The sequence below is a fragment of the Hydractinia symbiolongicarpus genome, chromosome 14 (genome assembly GCF_029227915.1).
Source record: "Hydractinia symbiolongicarpus strain clone_291-10 chromosome 14, HSymV2.1, whole genome shotgun sequence".
Classification (NCBI taxonomy): Eukaryota; Metazoa; Cnidaria; class Hydrozoa; order Anthoathecata; family Hydractiniidae; genus Hydractinia; species Hydractinia symbiolongicarpus.
Genome location: NC_079888.1, coordinates 7,469,272 through 7,485,693, shown reverse-complemented (window position 1 = coordinate 7,485,693; position 16,422 = coordinate 7,469,272). Strand labels below are relative to the sequence as shown.

Sequence of the window (16,422 nt, the reverse complement as noted above, 5' to 3'; positions counted from 1 at the left end):
GCCACTCGGCCACCTCGTCTGTTTCTGTACGACGTCAACTCTATGGAAAGCTAACATTGCTGAACCTGTTTCGACTCACGTAATCTTTTACCAGCCCAAACAGTAGGATTACGCGAGTGGCCCAATTTTAAGTAATTTAAGGTGTGGTCAATTGTTGCGTAAGTCCAAGACGGCTTTAATGGCGGAACCTAATAACGAATCAGCCCGGCTAGCTCAGTGGGTAGAGCATGGGACTCTTAATCTCAAGGTCGTGGCTTCGATCCCCACGTTGGGCGATTTCTGCTGCTCTTTTAATTGCATTATGAACGCGCCGTGGAAATCACCAATTCCTCTCTAAGCATGAGTTCTGCCATAAACCTGGCAAATTTTGAGGAAATGACTTGAAAGCATTCAAATATGGCTTAGTCAATTTTGAATAAATCAGCCTTTCCTTCACGTATTTTTCAAACAAAAGATTAAATAAGAATTCAAAAAGAACGTTAGGTTCTACCGAGATTTGAACTCCGATCGCTGGATACAAAGTCCAGAGCGCTAACCATTACATCATAAAACCGAATGTGCGACGAAGTGGGATTCGAACCCACGCGGGCAGAGCCCAATGGATTAGCAGTCCATCGCCTTAACCACTCGGCAACCTCGTCTGTTTTTGTACCACGTCTACTTTATGGAAAGCTAACATTGCTGAACCTGTTTTGACTCACGTAACTGTTTACCAGCCCAAATAGTAGGATTACGCGAGTGGCCCAATTTTAAGTAATCTTAGGTGTGGTCAATTGTTGTGTAAGTCTAAGACGGCTTTAATGGCGGAACCTAATAACGAATCAGCCCGGCTAGCTCAGTCGGTAGAGCATGAGACTCTTAATCTCAGGGTCGTGGGTTCGAGCCCCACGTTGGGCATTTTCTGATAAACTTTTATTACATTACGAACGCGCCGTGGAAATCACCAATTCTCCTCTAAGCATGAGTTCTGCCATAAACCTGGCAAATGTTGAAGAAATGACTTAAAAGCATTCAAATATGGCTTAGTCAATTTTAAATAAATCAGCCTTTCCTCACGTATTTTTTAAACAAAAGATTAAATAAGAATTCAAAAAGAAGGTCAGGTTCTACCGAGATTTGAACTCGGATCGCTGGATTCAAAGTCCAGAGTGCTAACCATTACACCATAGAACCGAATGTGCGACGAAGATGGGATTCGAACCCTCGCGGGCAGAGCCCAATGGATTAGCAGTTCATTGCCTTAACCACTCGGCCACCTCGTCTGTTTCTGGACCACGTCTACGTTATGGAAAGCTAACATTGCTGAACCTGTTTCGACTCACGTAACCTTTTACCAGCCCAAACAGTGGGATTAAGCGAGTGCCCCAATTTTAAGTAATTTAAGGTGTGGTCAATTGTTGCGTAAGTCCAAGACAGCTTTAATAACGGAACCTAATAACGAATCAGCCCGGCTAGCTCAGTTGGTAAAACATGAGACTCTTAATCTCAGGGTCGTGGATTCGAGCCCCACAATGGGCGTTTTCTGCTGCACATTTAATTGCATTATGAACGCGCCGTGGAAATCACCAATTCCCCTCTAAGCATGAGTCCTGCCAAAAACCTGGCAAATGTTGAAGAAATGACTTGAAAGCATTCAAATATGGCTTAGTCAATTTTAAATAAATCAGCCTTTCCTCACGTATTTTTTAAACAAAAGATTAAATAAGAATTCAAAAAGAAGGTCAAGTTCTACCGAGATTTGAACTCGGATCGCTGGATTCAAAGTCCAGAGTGCTAACCATTACACCATAGAACCGAATGTGCGACGAAGATGGGATTCGAACCCACGCCGGCAGAGCCCAATGGATTACCAGTCCATCGCCTTAACCACTCGGCCACCTCGTCTGTTTCTGTACCACGTCTACGTTATGGAAAGCTAACATTGCTGAACCTGTTTTGACTCACGTAACTGTTTACCAGCCCAAATAGTAGGATTACGCGAGTGGCCCAATTTTAAGTAATCTTAGGTGTGGTCAATTGTTGTGTAAGTCCAAGACGGCTTTAATGGCGGAACCTAGTAACGAATCAGCCCGGCTAGCTCAGTCGGTAGAGCATGAGACTCTTAATCTCAGGGTCGTGGGTTCGAGCCCCACGTTGGGCTTTTTCTGATAAACTTTTATTGCATTACGAACGCGCCGTGGAAATCACCAATTCTCCTCTAAGCATGAGTCCTGCCAAAAACCTGGCAAATGTTGAAGAAATGACTTGAAAGCATTCAAATATGGCTTAGTCAATTTTAAATAAATCAGCCTTTCCTCACGTATTTTTTAAACAAAAGATTAAATAAGAATTCAAAAAGAAGGTCAGGTTCTACCGAGATTTGAACTCGGATCGCTGGATTCAAAGTCCAGAGTGCTAACCATTACACCATAGAACCGAATGTGCGACGAAGATGGGATTCGAACCCACGCGGGCAGAGCCCAATGGATTAGCAGTCCATCGCCTTAACCACTCGGCCACCTCGTCTGTTTCTGTTCCACGTCTACGTTATAGAAAGCTAACATTGCTGAACCTGTTTCGACTCACGTAACCTTTTACCAGCCCAAACAGTGGGATTACGCGAATGCCCCAATTTTAAGTAATTTAAGGTGTGGTCAATTGTTGCGTAAGTCCAAGACAGCTTTAATAACGGAACCTAATAACGAATCAGCCCGGCTAGCTCAGTCGGTAGCGCATGAGACTCTTAATCTCAGGGTCGTGGGTTCGAGCCCCACGTTGGGCGTTTTCTGATACACTTTTAATTGCATTACGAACGCGCCGTGGAGATCACCAATTCTCCTCTAAGCATGAGTTCTACCATAAACATGGCAAATGTTAAAGAAATGACTTAAAAGTATTCAAATATGGCTTTGTCAATTTTAAATAAATCAGCCTTTCCCTCACGTTTTCTTTAAACAGAAGATTAAATCAGAATTCAAAAAGAAGGTCAGGTTCTACCGAGATTTGAACTCGGATCGCTGGATTCAAAGTCCAGAGGGCTAACCATTACACCATAGAACCGAATGTGCGACGAAGATGGGATTCGAACCCACGCGGGCAGAGCCCAATGGATTAGCAGTCCATCGCCTTAACCACTCGGCCACCTCGTCTGTTTCTGCACCACGTCTACTTTATGGAAAGCTAACATTGCTGAACCTTTTTCGACTCACGTAACCTTTTACCAGCTCCAACAGCAGGATTACGCGAGTGGCCCAATTTTAAGTAATCTTAGGCGTGGTCAATTGTTGCGTAAGTCCAAGACGGCTTTAACGGCGGAATCTAATAACGAATCGGCCCGGCTAGCGCAGTCGGTACAGCATGAGACTCTTAATCTCAGGGTCGTGAGTTCGAGCCCCACGTTGGGCGTTTTCTGATAGACTTTAGATTGCATTTCGAACGCGCCATGGAAATTACCAATTCACCTCTAAGCATTAGTTCCGCCATAAACTTCGCAAATGTTGAAGAAATGACTTGAAAGCATTCAAATATGGCTTAGTCAATTTTAGATAAATCAGCCTTTCACTCACGTATTTTTTAAACAAAAGATTAAATCAGAATTCGAAAAGAAGGTCAGGTTCTACTGAGATTTGAACTCGGATCGCTGCAGTCAAAGTCCAGCGTGCTAACCATTACAGTATAGAACCGAATGTGCGACGAAGATGGGATTCAAACCCACGCGGGCAGAGCCCAATGGATTAGCAGTCCATCGCCTTAACCACTCGGCCACCTCGTCTGTTTCTGTACTACGTCTACTTTATGGAAAGCTAACATTGCTGAACCTGTTTCGAATCACGTGACATTTTACCAGCCCAAACAGTAGGAGTACGCGAGCGACCCAATTTCAAGTAATCTTAGGCGTGGTCAATTGTTGCGTAAGTCCAAGACGGCTTTAACGGCGGAATCTAATAACGAATCGGCCCGGCTAGCGCAGTCGGTACAGCATGAGACTCTTAATCTCAGGGTCGTGGGTTCGAACCCCACGTTAGACTCTTTACGATAGACTTGGGATTGCATTACGAACGCGCCATGGAAATCACCAATTCCCCTCTAAGCATGAGTTCTGCCAAAAACCTGGCAAATTTTGAAGAAATGACTTGAAAGCATTCAAATATGGCTTAGTCAATTTTCGATAAATTATCCCTTCCTCACGCATTTCTTAAACAAATGATTAAATCAGAGTTCAAAAAGAAAATCAGGTTCTACCGAGATTTGAACTCGGATCGCTGGGTTCAAAGTCCAGAGTGCTCACCATTACATCATAGAACCGAATGTGCGACGAAGTGGGATTCGAACCCACGCGGGCAGAGCCCAATGGATTAGCAGTCCATCGCCTTAACCACTCGGCCACCTCGTCTGTTTCTGTACCACGTCCACTTTATGGAAAGCTAACATTGCTGAACCTGTTTCGACTCACGTAACTTTTTACCAGCCCAAACAGTAGGATTACGCGAGTCGCCCAATTTTAAGTAACCTTAGGTGAGGTCAATTGTTGCGTAAGTCCAAGACCATTTTAGAAAAATCATCCCTTCCTCACGCATTTCCTAAGCAAATGATTTTTATCAGAGTGCAAAAAGAAAATCAGGTTCTATCGAGATTTCAACTCGGATCGCTGGGTTCAAAGTCTAGAGTGCAAACCATTACATCATAGAACCGAATGTGCGACGAAGTGGGATTCGAACCCACGCAGGCAGAGCCCAATGGATTAGCAGTCCATCGCCTTAACCACTCGGCCACCTCGTCTGTTTCTGTACCACGTCTACTTTATGGAAAGCCAACATTGCTGAACCTGTTTCAACTCACGTAACCTTTTACCAGCTCAAACAGTAGGATTACGCGAGTGGCCCAATTTTAAGTAATCTTAGGCGTGGTCAATTGTTGCGTAAGTCCAAGACGGCTTTAACGGCGGAATCTAATAACGAATCGGCCCGGCTAGCGCAGTCCGTACAGCATGAGACTCTTCATCGTAGGATTGTGGGTTCGGGCCCCACGTTGGGAGTTTTCTGATACACTTTTAATTGCATTACCAACGCGCCTTAGAAATCACCAATTCCCCTCTAAGCATGAGTTCTGCCATAAACCTGGCAAATTTTGAAGAAATGTCTTGAAAGCATTCAAATATGGCTTAGTCAATTTTAAATAAATCAGCCTTTCCCTCACGTTTTTTATAAACAAAAGATTAAATCAGAATTCAAAAAGAAGGTCAGGTTCTACCGAGATTTAAACTCGGATCGCTGGATTCAAAGTCCAGAGTGCTAACCATTACACCATAGAACCGAATGTGCGACGAAGATGGGATTCGAACCCACGCGGGCAGAGCCCAATGGATTAGCAGTCCATCGCCTTAACCACTCGGCCACCTCGTCTGTTTCTGTACCACGTCCACTTTATGGAAAGCTAACATTGCTGAACCTGTTTCGACTCACGTAACCTTTTACCAGCCCAAACAGTAGGATTACGCGAGTCGCCCAATTTTAAGTAACCTTAGGTATGGTCAATTGTTGCGTAAGTCCAAGACGGCTTTAATGGCGGAACCTAATAACGAATCAGTCCGGCTAGCTTAGTCGGTAGAGCATGCGACTTTTAATCTCAGGGTCGTGGGTTCGAGCCCCACGTTGGGCGTTTTATGATACACTTTTAATTGCATTACGAACGCGCCGTGGAAATCACCAATTCTCTTCTAAGCATGAGTTCTGCCATAAACCTGGCAAATGTTGAAGAAGTGACTTGAAAGCATTCAAATATGGCTTAGTCAATTTTAAATAAATCAGCCTTTCCCTCACGTTTTCTTTAAACAAAAGATTAAATCAAAATTCAAAAAGAAAATCAGGTTCTACCGAGATTTGAACTCGGATCGCTGGGTTCAAAGTCCAGAGAGCTAACCATTACATCATAGAACCGAATGTGCGACGAAGTGGGATTCGAACCCACGCGGGCAGAGCCCAATGGATTAGCAGTCCATCGCCTTAACCACTCGGCCACCTCGTCTGTTTCTGTACCACGTCCACTCTATGGAAAGCTAACATTGCTGAACCTGTTTGGACTCACGTAACTTTTTACCAGCCCAAACAGTAGGATTACGCGAGTCGCCCAATTTTAAGTAACCTTAGGTGTGGTCAATTGTTGCGTAAGTCCAAGACCATTTTAGAAAAATCATCCCTTCCTCACGCATTTCCTAAACAAATGATTTAATCAGAGTTCAAAAAGAAAATCAGGTTCTACCGAAATTTCAACTCGGATCGCTGGGTTCAAAGTCTAGAGTGCTAACCATTACATCATAGAACCGAATGTGCGACGAAGTGGGATTCGAACCCACGCAGGCAGAGCCCAATGGATTAGCTGTCCATCGCCTTACCAACTCGGCCACCTCGTCTGTTTCTGTACCACGTCTACTTTATGGAAAGCCAACATTGCTGAACCTGTTTCGACTCATGTAACCTTTTACCAGCTCAAACAGTAGGATTACGCGAGTGGCCCAATTTTAAGTAATCTTAGGCGTGGTCAATTGTTGCGTAAGTCCAAGACGGCTTTAATGGCGGAACCTAATAACGAATCAGCCCGGCTGGCTCAGTCGGTAGGGCATGAGACTCTTCATCTCAGGGTCGTGGGTTCGAGCCCCACGTTGGGCGTTTTCTGATACACTTTTAATTGCATTACCAAAGCGCCGTGGAAATCACCAATTCTCCTCTAAGCATGAGTTCTGCCATAAACCTGGCAAATGTTGAAGAAATGACTTGAAAGCATTCAAATATGGCTTAGTCAATTTTAAATAAATCAGCCTTTCCCTCACGTATTTTTTAAACAAAAGATTAAATCAGAATTCAAAAAGAAGGTCAGTTTCTACCGAGATTTGAACTCGGATTGCTGGATTTAAAGTCCAGAGTGCTAACCATTACACCATAGAACCGCATGTGCGACGAAGATGTGATTCGAACCCACGCGGGCAGAACCCGAAGGATTAGCAGTCCATCGCCTTAGCCACTCGGCCACCTCGTCTGTTTCTGTACGACGTCTACTCTATTGAAAGCTAACATTGCTGAACCTGTTTCGACTCACGTAACCTTTTACCAGCCCAAACAGTAGGATTACGCGAGTGGCCCAATTTTAAGTAATCTTAGGTGTGGTCAATTGTTGCGTAAGTCTAAGACGACTTTAATGGCGGAACCTAATAACGAATCAGCCCGGCTGGCTCAGTCGGTAGAGCATGAGACTCTTAATCTCAGGGTCGTGGGTTCGAGCCCCACGTTGGGCTTTTTCTGATAGACTTTGGATTGCATTACGAACGCGCCGTGGAAATCACTAATTCCCTTCTAAGCATGAGTTCCGCCATAAACCTGGCAAATGTTGAAGAAATGACTTGAAAGCATTCAAATATGGCTTAGTCAATTTTAGATAAATCAGCCTTTCACTCACGTATTTTTTAAACAAAATATTAAATCAGAATTCGAGAACAAGTTCAAGTTCTACCGAGATTTGAACTCGGATCGCTGGATTCAAAGTCCAGAATGCTAACCATTACACCATAGAACCGAATGTGCGACGAAGATGGGATTAGAACCCACGCGGGCAGAGCCCAATGGATTAGCAGTCTATCGCCTTAACCAATCGGCCACCTCGTCTGTTTCTGTACCACGTCTACGTTGTGGAAAGCTAACATTGGTGAACCTGTTTTGACTCACGTAACCTTTTACCAGCCCAAACAGTAGGATTACGCGAGTGGCCCAATTTTAAGTAATCTTAGGTGTGGTCAATTATTGCGTAAGTCCAAGACGGCTTTAATGGCGGAACCTAATAACGAATCAGCCCGGCTAGCTCAGTCGGTAGAGCATGAGACTGTTAATCTCAGGGTCGTGGATTCGAGCCCCACAATGGGCGTTTTCTGCTGCACTTTTGATTGCATTATGAACGCGCCGTGGAAATCACCAATTCTCCTCTAAGCATGAGTCCTGCTAAAAACCTGGCAAATGTTGAAGAAATGACTTAAAAGCATTTAAATATGGCTTAGTCAATTTTAGATAAATCATCCCTTCCTCACGCATTTCTTAAACAAATGATTAAATCAGAGTTCAAAAAGAAAATCAGGTTCTACCGAGATTTGAACTCGGATCGCTGGGTTCAAAGTCCAGAGTGCTAACCATTACATCATAGAACCGAATGTGCGACGAAGTGGGATTCGAACCCACCCGGGCAGAGCCCAATGGATTAGCAGTCCAACGCCTTAACCACTGGGCCACCTCGTCTGTTTTTGTACCACGTCTACTTTATGGAAAGCTAACATTGCTGAACCTGTTTTGACTCACGTAACTGTTTACCAGCCCAAATAGTAGGATTATGCGAGTGGCCCAATTTTAAGTAATCTTAGGTGTGGTCAATTGTTGTGTAAGTCCAAGACGGCTTTAATGACGGAACCTAATAACGAATCAGCCCGGCTAGCTCAGTCGGTAGAGCATGAGACTCTTAATCTCAGGGTCGTGGGTTCGAGCCCCACGTTGGGCGTTTTCTGATAAACTTTTATTGCATTACGAACGCGCCGTGGAAATCACCAATTCTCCTCTAAGCATGAGTTCTGCCATAAACCTGGCAAATGTTGAAGAAATGACTTGAAAGCATTCAAATATGGCTTAGTCAATTTTAAATAAATCAGCCTTTCCTCACGTATTTTTTAAACAAAAGATTAAATTAGAATTCAAAAAGAAGGTCAGGTTCTACCGAGATTTGAACTCGGATCGCTGGATTCAAAGTCCAGAGGGCTAACCATTACACCATAGAACCGAACGTGCGACGAAGATGGGATTCGAACCCACGCGGGCAGAGCCCAGTGGATTAGCAGTTCATCACCTTAACCACTCGGCCACCTCGTCTGTTTCTGTACCACGTCTACGTTATGGAAAGCTAACATTGCTGAACCTGTTTCGACTCACGTAACCTTTTACCAGCCCAAACAGTGGGATTACGCGAGTGCCCCAATTTTAAGTAATTTAAGGTGTGGTCAATTGTTACGTAAGTCCAAGACAGCTTTAATAACGGAACCTAATAACGAATCATCCCGGCTAGCTCAGTTGGTAGAGCATGAGACTCTTAATCTCAGGGTCGTGGATTCGAGCCCCAAAATGGGCGTTTTCTGCTGCACTTTTAATTGCATTATGAACGCGCCGTGGAAATTACCAAATTCCCTCTAAGCATGAGTCCTGCCAAAAACCTGGCAAATGTTGAAGAAATGAATTGAAAGCATTCAAATATGGCTTAGTCAATTTTAAATAAATCAGCCTTTCCTCACGTATTTTTTAAACAAAAGATTAAATAAGAATTCAAAAACAAGGTCAGGTTCTACCGAGATTTGAACTCGGATCGCTGGATTTAAAGTCCAGAGTGCTAACCATTACACCATAGAACCGAATGTGCGACGAAGATAGGATTCGAACCCACGCGGGCAGAGCCCAATGGATTAGCAGTCCATCGCCTTAACCACTCGGCCACCTCGTCTGTTTCTGTACCACGTCTACGTTATGAAAAGCTAACATTGCTGAACCTGTTTTGACTAACGTAACTGTTTACCAGCCCAAATAGTAGGATTACGCGAGTGGCCCAATTTTAAGTAATCTTAGGTGTGGTCAATTGTTGTGTAAGTCCAAGACGGCTTTAATGGCGGAACCTAATAACGAATCAGCCCGGCTAGCTCAGTCGGTAGAGCATGAGACTCTTAATCTCAGGGTCGTGGGTTCGAGCCCCACGTTGGGCGTTTTCTGATAAACTTTTATTGCATTACGAACGCGCCGTGGAAATCACCAATTCTCCTCTAAGCATGAGTTCTGCCATAAACCTGGCAAATGTTGAAGAAATGACTTAAAAGTATTCAAATATGGCTTAGTCAATTTTAAATAAATCAGCCTTTCCCTCACGTTTTCTTTAAACAAAAGATTAAATCAGAATTCAAAAAGAAGGTCAGGTTCTACCGAGATTTGAACCCGGATCGCTGGATTCAAAGTCCAGAGTGCTAACCCTTACACCATAGAACCGAATGTGCGACGAAGATGGGATTCGTACCCACGCGGGCAGAGCCCAATGGATTAGCAGTCCATCGCCTTAACCACTCGGCCACCTCGTCTGTTTCTGTACCACGTCTACTTTATGGAAAGCTAACATTGCTGAACCTTTTTCGACTCACGTAACCTTTTACCAGCTCAAACAGCAGGATTACGCGAGTGGCCCAATTTTAAGTAATCTTAGGCGTGGTCAATTGTTGCGTAAGTCCAAGACGGCTTTAACGGCGGAATCTAATAACGAATCGGCCCGGCTAGCGCAGTCGGTACAGCATGAGACTCTTAATCTCAGGGTAGTGAGTTCGAGCCCCACGTTGGGCGTTTTCTGATAGACTTTATATTGCATTTCGAACGCGCCGTGGAAATTACCAATTCACCTCTAAGCATTAGTTCCGCCATAAACTTGGCAAATGTTGAAGAAATGATTTGAAAGCATTAAAATATGGCTTAGTCAATTTTAGATAAATCAGCCTTTTCCTCACGTATTTCTTAAACAAAAGATTAAATCAGAGTTCAAAAAGAAGGTCAGGTTCTACCGAGATTTGAACCCGGATCGCTGGATTCAAAGTCCAGAGTGCTAACCCTTACACCATAGAACCGAATGTGCGACGAAGATGGGATTCGTACCCACGCGGGCAGAGCCCAATGGATTAGCAGTCCATCGCCTTAACCACTCGGCCAGCTCGTCTGTTTTTGCACCACGTCTACTTTATGGAAAGCTAACATTGCTGAACCTGTTTCGACTCACGTAACCTTTTACCAGCCCAAACAGTAGGAGTACGCGAGCGACCCAATTTTAAGTAATTTTAGGTGTGGTCAATTGTTGCGTAAGTCCAGGACGGCTTTAGTGGCGGCACCTAATAACGAATCAGCCCGGTTAGCTCAGTCGGTAAAGCATGAGACTCTTAATCTCAGGGTCATGGGTTCGAGGCCCACGTTGGGCATTTTCTGATAGACTTTGGATTGCATTACAAACGCGCCGTGGAGATCATCAATTCTCCTCTAAGCATGAGTTCTGCCATAAACCTGGCGAATGTTGAAGAAAGAATTGAAAGCATTCAAATATGGCTTAGTCAATTTTAGATAAATCAGCCTTTCACTCACGTATTTTTTAAACAAAAGATTAAATCAGAATTCGAAAAGAAGGTCAGGTTCTACTGAGATTTGGACTCCGATCGCTGGATTCAAAGTCCAGAGTGCTAACCATTACAGCATAGAACCGAATGTGCGACGAAGATGGGATTCAAACCCACGCGGGCAGAGCCCAATGGATTAGCAGTCCATCGCCTTAACCACTCGGCCACCTCGTCTGTTTCTGTACCACGTCTACTTTATGGAAAGCTAACATTGCTGAACCTGTTTCGACTCACGTGACATTTTACCAGCCCAAACAGTAGGAGTACGCGAGCGACCCAATTTTAAGTAATTTTAGGTGTGGTCAATTGTTGCGTAAGTCCAGGACGGCTTTAGTGGCGGCACCTAAAAACGAATCAACCCGGCTAGCTCAGTCGGTAAAGTATGAGACTCTTAATCTCAGGGTCGTGGGTTCGAGCCCCACGTTTGGCTTTTTCTGATAGACTTTGGATTGCATTACGAACGCGCCATGGAAATCACCAAGTCTCCTTCTAAGCATAAGTGGTGCCATAAACTTGGCAAAAGTTGAAGAAATGACTTGAAAGCATTCAAATATGGCTTTGTCAATTTTAGATTAATCAGCCTTTCACTCACGTATTTTTTAAACAAAAGATTAAATCAGAATTAGAAAAAAAGGTCAGGTTCTACCGAGATTTGAACTCGGATCGCTGGATTCAAAGTCCAGAGTGCTAACCATTACATCATAGAACCGAATGTGCGACGAAGTGGGATTCAAACCCACGCGGGCAGAGCCCAATGGATTGGCAGTCCACCGCCTTAACCACTCGGCCACCTCGTCTGTTTCTGTACCACGTCTACGTTATGGAAAGCTAACATTGCTGAACCTGTTTCGGCTCACGTAACCTTTTACCAGCCCAAACAGTGGGATTACGCGAGTGCACCAATTTTAAGTAATTTAAGGTGTGGTCAATTGTTGCGTAAGTCCAAGACAGCTTTAATAACGGAACCTAATAACGAATCAGCCCGGCTAGCTCAGTCGGTGGAGCATGAGACTCTTAATCTCAGGGTCGTGGATTCGAGCCCCACAATGGGCGTTTTCTGCTGCACTTTTAATTGCATTATGAACGCGCCGTGGAAATCACCAATTCCCCTCTAAGCAAGAGTCCTGCCAAAAACCTGGCAAATGTTGAAGAAATGACTTGAAAGCATTAAAATATGGCTTAGTCAATTTTAGATAAATCAGCCTTTTCCTCACGTATTTCTTAAACAAATGATTAAATCAGAGTTCAAAAAGAATGTCAGGTTCTACCGAGATTTGAACTCGGATCGCTGGGTTCAAAGTCCAGAGTGCTAACCATTACATCATAGAACCGAATGTGCGACGAAGTGGGATTCGAACCCACGCGGGCAGAGCCCAATGGATTGGCAGTCCACCGCCTTAACCACTCGGTTACCTCGTCTGTTTCTGTACCACGTCTACTTTATGGAAAGCTAACATTGCTGAACCTGTTTCGGCTCACGTAACCTTTTACCAGCCCAAACAGTGGGATTACGCGAGTGCCCCAATTTTAAGTAATTTAAGGTGTGGTCAATTGTTGCGTAAGTCCAAGACAGCTTTAATAACGGAACCTAATAACAAATCAGCCCGGCTAGCTCAGTCGGTGGAGCATGAGACTCTTAATCTCAGGGTCGTGGATTCGAGCCCCACAATGGGCGTTTTCTGCTGCACTTTTAATTGCATTATGAACGCGCCGTGGAAATCACCAATTCCCCTCTAAGCATGAGTCCTGCCAAAAACCTGGCAAATGTTGAAGAAATGACTTGAAAGCATTCAAATATGGCTTAGTCAATTTTAGATAAATCATCCCTCCCTCACGCATTTCTTAAACAAATGATTAAATCAGAGTTCAAAAAGAAAATCAGGTTCTACCGAGATTTGAACTCGGATCGCTGGGTTCAAAGTCCAGAGTGCTAACCATTACATCATAGAACCGAATGTGCGACGAAGTGGGATTCGAACCCAAGCGGGCAGAGCCCAATGGATTAGCAATCCATCGCCTTAACCACTCGGCCATCTCGTCTGTTTCTGTACCACGTCCACTTTATGGAAAGCTAACATTGCTGAACCTGTTTCGACTCACGTAACCTTTTACCGGCCCAAACAGTAGGATTACGCGAGTCGCCCAATTTTAAGTAACCTTAGGTGCGGTCAATTGTTGCGTAAGTCCAAGACGGCTTTAATGACGGAACCTAATAACGAATCAGCCCGGCTAGCTCAGTTGGTAGAGCATGAGACTCTTAATCTCAGGGTCCTGGGTTCGAGCCCCACGTTGGGCGTTTTCTCATACACTTTTAATTGCATTACGAACGCGCCGTGGAAATCACCAATTCTCCTCTAAGCATGAGTTCTACCATAAACCTGGCAAATGTTAAAGAAATGACTTGAAAGCATTCAAATATGGCTTAGTCAATTTTAAATAAATCAGCCTTTCCCTCACGTTTTCTTTAAACAAAAGATTAAATCAGAATTCAAAAAGAAGGTCAGGTTCTACCGAGATTTGAACTCGGATCGCTGGATTCAAAGTCCAGAGGGCTAACCATTACACCATAGAACCGAATGTGCGACGAAGATGGGATTCGAACCCACGCAGGCAGAGCCAAATGGATTAGCAGTCCATCGCCCTAACCACTCGGCCACCTCGTCTGTTTCTGTACCACGTCTACTTTATGGAAAGCTAACATTGCTGAACCTTTTTCGACTCACGTAACCTTTTACCAGCTCAAACAGTAGGATTACGCAAGTGGCCCAATTTTAAGTAATCTTAGGCGTGGTCAATTGTTGCGTGAGTCCAAGACGGCTTTAACGGCGGAATCTAATAACGAATCGGCCCGGCTAGCGCAGTCGGCACAGCATGAGACTCTTAATCTCAGGGTCGTGGGTTCGAGCTCCACGTTGGGCGTTTTCTGATAGACTTTGGATTGCATTTCGAACGCGCCGTGGAAATTACCAATTCACCTCTAAGCATTAGTTCCGCCATAAACTTGGCAAATGTTGCAGAAATGACTTGAAAGCATTAAAATATGGCTTAGTCAATTTTAGATAAATCAGCCTTTCACTCACGTATCTTTTAAACAAAAGATTAAATCAGAATTCGAAAAGAAGGTCAGGTTCTACTGAGATTTGAACTCGGATCGCTGCATTCAAAGTCCAGAGTGCTAACCATTACAGCATAGAACCGAATGTGCGACAAAGATGGGATTCAAACCCACGCGGGCAGAGCCCAATGGATTAGCAGTCCATCGCCTTAACCACTCGGCCACCTCGTCTGTTTCTGTACCACGTCTACTTTATGGAAAGCTAACATTGCTAAACCTGTTTCGAATCACGTGACATTTTACCAGCCCAAACAGTAGGAGTACGCGAGCGACCCAATTTTAAGTAAATTTAGGTGTGGTCAATTGTTGCGTAAGTCCAGGACGGCTTCAGTGGCGGCACCTAAAAACGAATCAACCCGGCTAGCTCAGTCGGTAAAGTATGAGACTCTTAATCTCAGGGTCGCGGGTTCGAGCCCCACGTTGGGCTTTTTCTGATAGACTTTGGATTGCATTACGAACGCGCCATGGAAATCACCAAATCTCCTTCTAGGCATGAGTGGTGCCATAAACTTGGCAAAAGTTGAAGAAATGACTCAAAAGCATTCAAATATGGCTTTGTCAATTTTAGATAAATCAGCCTTTCAATCACGTATTTTTTAAACAAAAGATTAAATCAGAATTCGAAAAAAAGTTCAGGTTCTACCGAGATTTGAACTCGGATCGCTGGATTCAAAGTCAAGAGTGCTAACCATTACACCATAGAACCGAATGTGCGACGAAGATGGGATTCGAACCCACGCGGGCAGAGCCCAATGGATTAGCAGTCCATCGCCTTAACCACTCGGCCACCTCGTCTGTTTCTGTACCACGTCTACTTTATGGAAAGCTAACATTGCTGAACCTTTTTCGACTCACGTAACCTTTTACCAGCTCAAACAGTAGGATTACGCGAGTGGCCCAATTTGAAGTAATCTTAGGCGTGGTCAATTGTTGCGTAAGTCCAAGACGGCTTTAACGGGGGAATCTAATAACGAATCGGCCCGGCTAGCGCAGTCGGTAGAGCATGAGACTCTTAATCTCAGGGTCATGGGTTCGAACCCCACGTTGGGCGTTTTCTGATACACTTTTAATTGCATTACGAACGCGCCGTGGAAATCACCAATTCTCCTCTAAGCATGAGTTCTACCATAAACCTGGCAAATGTTAAAGAAATGACTTGAAAGCATTCAAATATGGCTTAGTCAATTTTAAATAAATCAGCCTTTCCCTCACGTTTTCTTTAAACAAAAGATTAAATCAGAATTCAAAAAGAAGGTCAGGTTCTACCGAGATTTGAACTCGGATCGCTGGATTCAAAGTCCAGAGGGCTAAACATTACACCATAGAACAGAATGTGCGACGAAGATGGGATTCGAACCTACGCGGGCAGAGCCCAATGGATTAGCAGTCCATCGCCTTAACCACTCGGCCACCTCGTCTGTTTCTGTACCACGTCTACTTTATGGAAAGCTAACATTGCTGAACCTTTTTCGACTCACGTAACCTTTTACCAGCTCAAACAGTAGGATTACGCGAGTGGCCCAATTTGAAGTAATCTTAGGCGTGGTCAATTGTTGCGTAAGTCCAAGACGGCTTTAACGGCGGAATCTAATAACGAATCGGCCCGGCTAGCTCAGTCGGTAGAGCATGAGACTCTTAATCTCAGGGTCATGGGTTCGAACCCCACGTTGGGCGTTTTCTGATACACTTTTAATTGCATTACGAACGCGCCGTGGAAATCACCAATTCTCCACTAAGCATGAGTTCTACCATAAACCTGGCAAATGTTAAAGAAATGACTTGAAAGCATTCAAATATGGCTTAGTCAATTTTAAATAAATCAGCCTTTCCCTCACGTGTTCTTTAAACAAAAGATTAAATCAGAATTCAAAAAGAAGGTCAGATTCTACCGAGATTTGAACTCGGATCGTTGGATTTAAAGTCCAGAGGGCTAACCATTACACCATAGAACCGAATGTGCGACGAAGATGGGATTCGAACCCACGCGGGCAGAGCCAAATGGATTAGCAGTCCATCGCCTTAACCACTCGGCCATCTCGTCTGTTTCTGTACCACGTCTACTTTATGGAAAGCTAACCTTGCTGAACCTTTTTCGACTCACGTAACCTTTTACCAG

The 16,422-nt window shown here is 44.2% G+C and overlaps 34 non-coding genes across 34 annotated transcripts; 11 read left to right on the top strand and 23 right to left on the bottom strand.

The window, feature by feature from the left end:
* Positions 1-202: 202 nt before the first annotated feature.
* Trnak-cuu (transfer RNA lysine (anticodon CUU)) lies at positions 203-275 on the top strand. Its single transcript has one exon. It is a non-coding gene; the product is annotated as a tRNA-Lys (tRNA).
* A 549-nt stretch (positions 276-824) lies between these two features.
* Trnak-cuu (transfer RNA lysine (anticodon CUU)) lies at positions 825-897 on the top strand. The gene has a single exon. It is a non-coding gene; the product is annotated as a tRNA-Lys (tRNA).
* Positions 898-1,101: 204 nt separating this feature from the next.
* Positions 1,102-1,173, bottom strand: Trnaq-uug (transfer RNA glutamine (anticodon UUG)). The gene has a single exon. It is a non-coding gene; the product is annotated as a tRNA-Gln (tRNA).
* A 550-nt stretch (positions 1,174-1,723) lies between these two features.
* Positions 1,724-1,795, bottom strand: Trnaq-uug (transfer RNA glutamine (anticodon UUG)). The gene has a single exon. It is a non-coding gene; the product is annotated as a tRNA-Gln (tRNA).
* A 7-nt stretch (positions 1,796-1,802) lies between these two features.
* On the bottom strand, positions 1,803-1,884 carry Trnat-ggu (transfer RNA threonine (anticodon GGU)). The gene has a single exon. It is a non-coding gene; the product is annotated as a tRNA-Thr (tRNA).
* Positions 1,885-2,067: 183 nt separating this feature from the next.
* Positions 2,068-2,140, top strand: Trnak-cuu (transfer RNA lysine (anticodon CUU)). Its single transcript has one exon. It is a non-coding gene; the product is annotated as a tRNA-Lys (tRNA).
* A 204-nt stretch (positions 2,141-2,344) lies between these two features.
* Positions 2,345-2,416, bottom strand: Trnaq-uug (transfer RNA glutamine (anticodon UUG)). The gene has a single exon. It is a non-coding gene; the product is annotated as a tRNA-Gln (tRNA).
* A 7-nt stretch (positions 2,417-2,423) lies between these two features.
* On the bottom strand, positions 2,424-2,505 carry Trnas-gcu (transfer RNA serine (anticodon GCU)). The gene has a single exon. It is a non-coding gene; the product is annotated as a tRNA-Ser (tRNA).
* A 183-nt stretch (positions 2,506-2,688) lies between these two features.
* On the top strand, positions 2,689-2,761 carry Trnak-cuu (transfer RNA lysine (anticodon CUU)). The gene has a single exon. It is a non-coding gene; the product is annotated as a tRNA-Lys (tRNA).
* Positions 2,762-2,967: 206 nt separating this feature from the next.
* Trnaq-uug (transfer RNA glutamine (anticodon UUG)) lies at positions 2,968-3,039 on the bottom strand. The gene has a single exon. It is a non-coding gene; the product is annotated as a tRNA-Gln (tRNA).
* Positions 3,040-3,046: 7 nt separating this feature from the next.
* Positions 3,047-3,128, bottom strand: Trnas-gcu (transfer RNA serine (anticodon GCU)). The gene has a single exon. It is a non-coding gene; the product is annotated as a tRNA-Ser (tRNA).
* Positions 3,129-3,669: 541 nt separating this feature from the next.
* On the bottom strand, positions 3,670-3,751 carry Trnas-gcu (transfer RNA serine (anticodon GCU)). Its single transcript has one exon. It is a non-coding gene; the product is annotated as a tRNA-Ser (tRNA).
* Positions 3,752-5,220: 1,469 nt separating this feature from the next.
* On the bottom strand, positions 5,221-5,292 carry Trnaq-uug (transfer RNA glutamine (anticodon UUG)). Its single transcript has one exon. It is a non-coding gene; the product is annotated as a tRNA-Gln (tRNA).
* A 7-nt stretch (positions 5,293-5,299) lies between these two features.
* Positions 5,300-5,381, bottom strand: Trnas-gcu (transfer RNA serine (anticodon GCU)). The gene has a single exon. It is a non-coding gene; the product is annotated as a tRNA-Ser (tRNA).
* A 1,190-nt stretch (positions 5,382-6,571) lies between these two features.
* On the top strand, positions 6,572-6,644 carry Trnak-cuu (transfer RNA lysine (anticodon CUU)). The gene has a single exon. It is a non-coding gene; the product is annotated as a tRNA-Lys (tRNA).
* Positions 6,645-7,194: 550 nt separating this feature from the next.
* Trnak-cuu (transfer RNA lysine (anticodon CUU)) lies at positions 7,195-7,267 on the top strand. Its single transcript has one exon. It is a non-coding gene; the product is annotated as a tRNA-Lys (tRNA).
* Positions 7,268-7,473: 206 nt separating this feature from the next.
* On the bottom strand, positions 7,474-7,545 carry Trnaq-uug (transfer RNA glutamine (anticodon UUG)). Its single transcript has one exon. It is a non-coding gene; the product is annotated as a tRNA-Gln (tRNA).
* Positions 7,546-8,438: 893 nt separating this feature from the next.
* Trnak-cuu (transfer RNA lysine (anticodon CUU)) lies at positions 8,439-8,511 on the top strand. The gene has a single exon. It is a non-coding gene; the product is annotated as a tRNA-Lys (tRNA).
* Positions 8,512-8,715: 204 nt separating this feature from the next.
* Positions 8,716-8,787, bottom strand: Trnaq-uug (transfer RNA glutamine (anticodon UUG)). Its single transcript has one exon. It is a non-coding gene; the product is annotated as a tRNA-Gln (tRNA).
* Positions 8,788-9,416: 629 nt separating this feature from the next.
* Positions 9,417-9,498, bottom strand: Trnas-gcu (transfer RNA serine (anticodon GCU)). The gene has a single exon. It is a non-coding gene; the product is annotated as a tRNA-Ser (tRNA).
* Positions 9,499-9,681: 183 nt separating this feature from the next.
* On the top strand, positions 9,682-9,754 carry Trnak-cuu (transfer RNA lysine (anticodon CUU)). The gene has a single exon. It is a non-coding gene; the product is annotated as a tRNA-Lys (tRNA).
* A 205-nt stretch (positions 9,755-9,959) lies between these two features.
* Positions 9,960-10,031, bottom strand: Trnaq-uug (transfer RNA glutamine (anticodon UUG)). Its single transcript has one exon. It is a non-coding gene; the product is annotated as a tRNA-Gln (tRNA).
* Positions 10,032-10,038: 7 nt separating this feature from the next.
* On the bottom strand, positions 10,039-10,120 carry Trnas-gcu (transfer RNA serine (anticodon GCU)). The gene has a single exon. It is a non-coding gene; the product is annotated as a tRNA-Ser (tRNA).
* Positions 10,121-10,582: 462 nt separating this feature from the next.
* Trnaq-uug (transfer RNA glutamine (anticodon UUG)) lies at positions 10,583-10,654 on the bottom strand. The gene has a single exon. It is a non-coding gene; the product is annotated as a tRNA-Gln (tRNA).
* A 629-nt stretch (positions 10,655-11,283) lies between these two features.
* Trnas-gcu (transfer RNA serine (anticodon GCU)) lies at positions 11,284-11,365 on the bottom strand. The gene has a single exon. It is a non-coding gene; the product is annotated as a tRNA-Ser (tRNA).
* Positions 11,366-11,828: 463 nt separating this feature from the next.
* On the bottom strand, positions 11,829-11,900 carry Trnaq-uug (transfer RNA glutamine (anticodon UUG)). Its single transcript has one exon. It is a non-coding gene; the product is annotated as a tRNA-Gln (tRNA).
* A 1,514-nt stretch (positions 11,901-13,414) lies between these two features.
* On the top strand, positions 13,415-13,487 carry Trnak-cuu (transfer RNA lysine (anticodon CUU)). The gene has a single exon. It is a non-coding gene; the product is annotated as a tRNA-Lys (tRNA).
* A 206-nt stretch (positions 13,488-13,693) lies between these two features.
* On the bottom strand, positions 13,694-13,765 carry Trnaq-uug (transfer RNA glutamine (anticodon UUG)). Its single transcript has one exon. It is a non-coding gene; the product is annotated as a tRNA-Gln (tRNA).
* A 630-nt stretch (positions 13,766-14,395) lies between these two features.
* Trnas-gcu (transfer RNA serine (anticodon GCU)) lies at positions 14,396-14,477 on the bottom strand. The gene has a single exon. It is a non-coding gene; the product is annotated as a tRNA-Ser (tRNA).
* A 463-nt stretch (positions 14,478-14,940) lies between these two features.
* On the bottom strand, positions 14,941-15,012 carry Trnaq-uug (transfer RNA glutamine (anticodon UUG)). The gene has a single exon. It is a non-coding gene; the product is annotated as a tRNA-Gln (tRNA).
* Positions 15,013-15,019: 7 nt separating this feature from the next.
* On the bottom strand, positions 15,020-15,101 carry Trnas-gcu (transfer RNA serine (anticodon GCU)). Its single transcript has one exon. It is a non-coding gene; the product is annotated as a tRNA-Ser (tRNA).
* A 183-nt stretch (positions 15,102-15,284) lies between these two features.
* Positions 15,285-15,357, top strand: Trnak-cuu (transfer RNA lysine (anticodon CUU)). The gene has a single exon. It is a non-coding gene; the product is annotated as a tRNA-Lys (tRNA).
* A 285-nt stretch (positions 15,358-15,642) lies between these two features.
* Trnas-gcu (transfer RNA serine (anticodon GCU)) lies at positions 15,643-15,724 on the bottom strand. The gene has a single exon. It is a non-coding gene; the product is annotated as a tRNA-Ser (tRNA).
* Positions 15,725-15,907: 183 nt separating this feature from the next.
* On the top strand, positions 15,908-15,980 carry Trnak-cuu (transfer RNA lysine (anticodon CUU)). The gene has a single exon. It is a non-coding gene; the product is annotated as a tRNA-Lys (tRNA).
* The last annotated feature ends 442 nt before the right edge of the window (positions 15,981-16,422 follow it).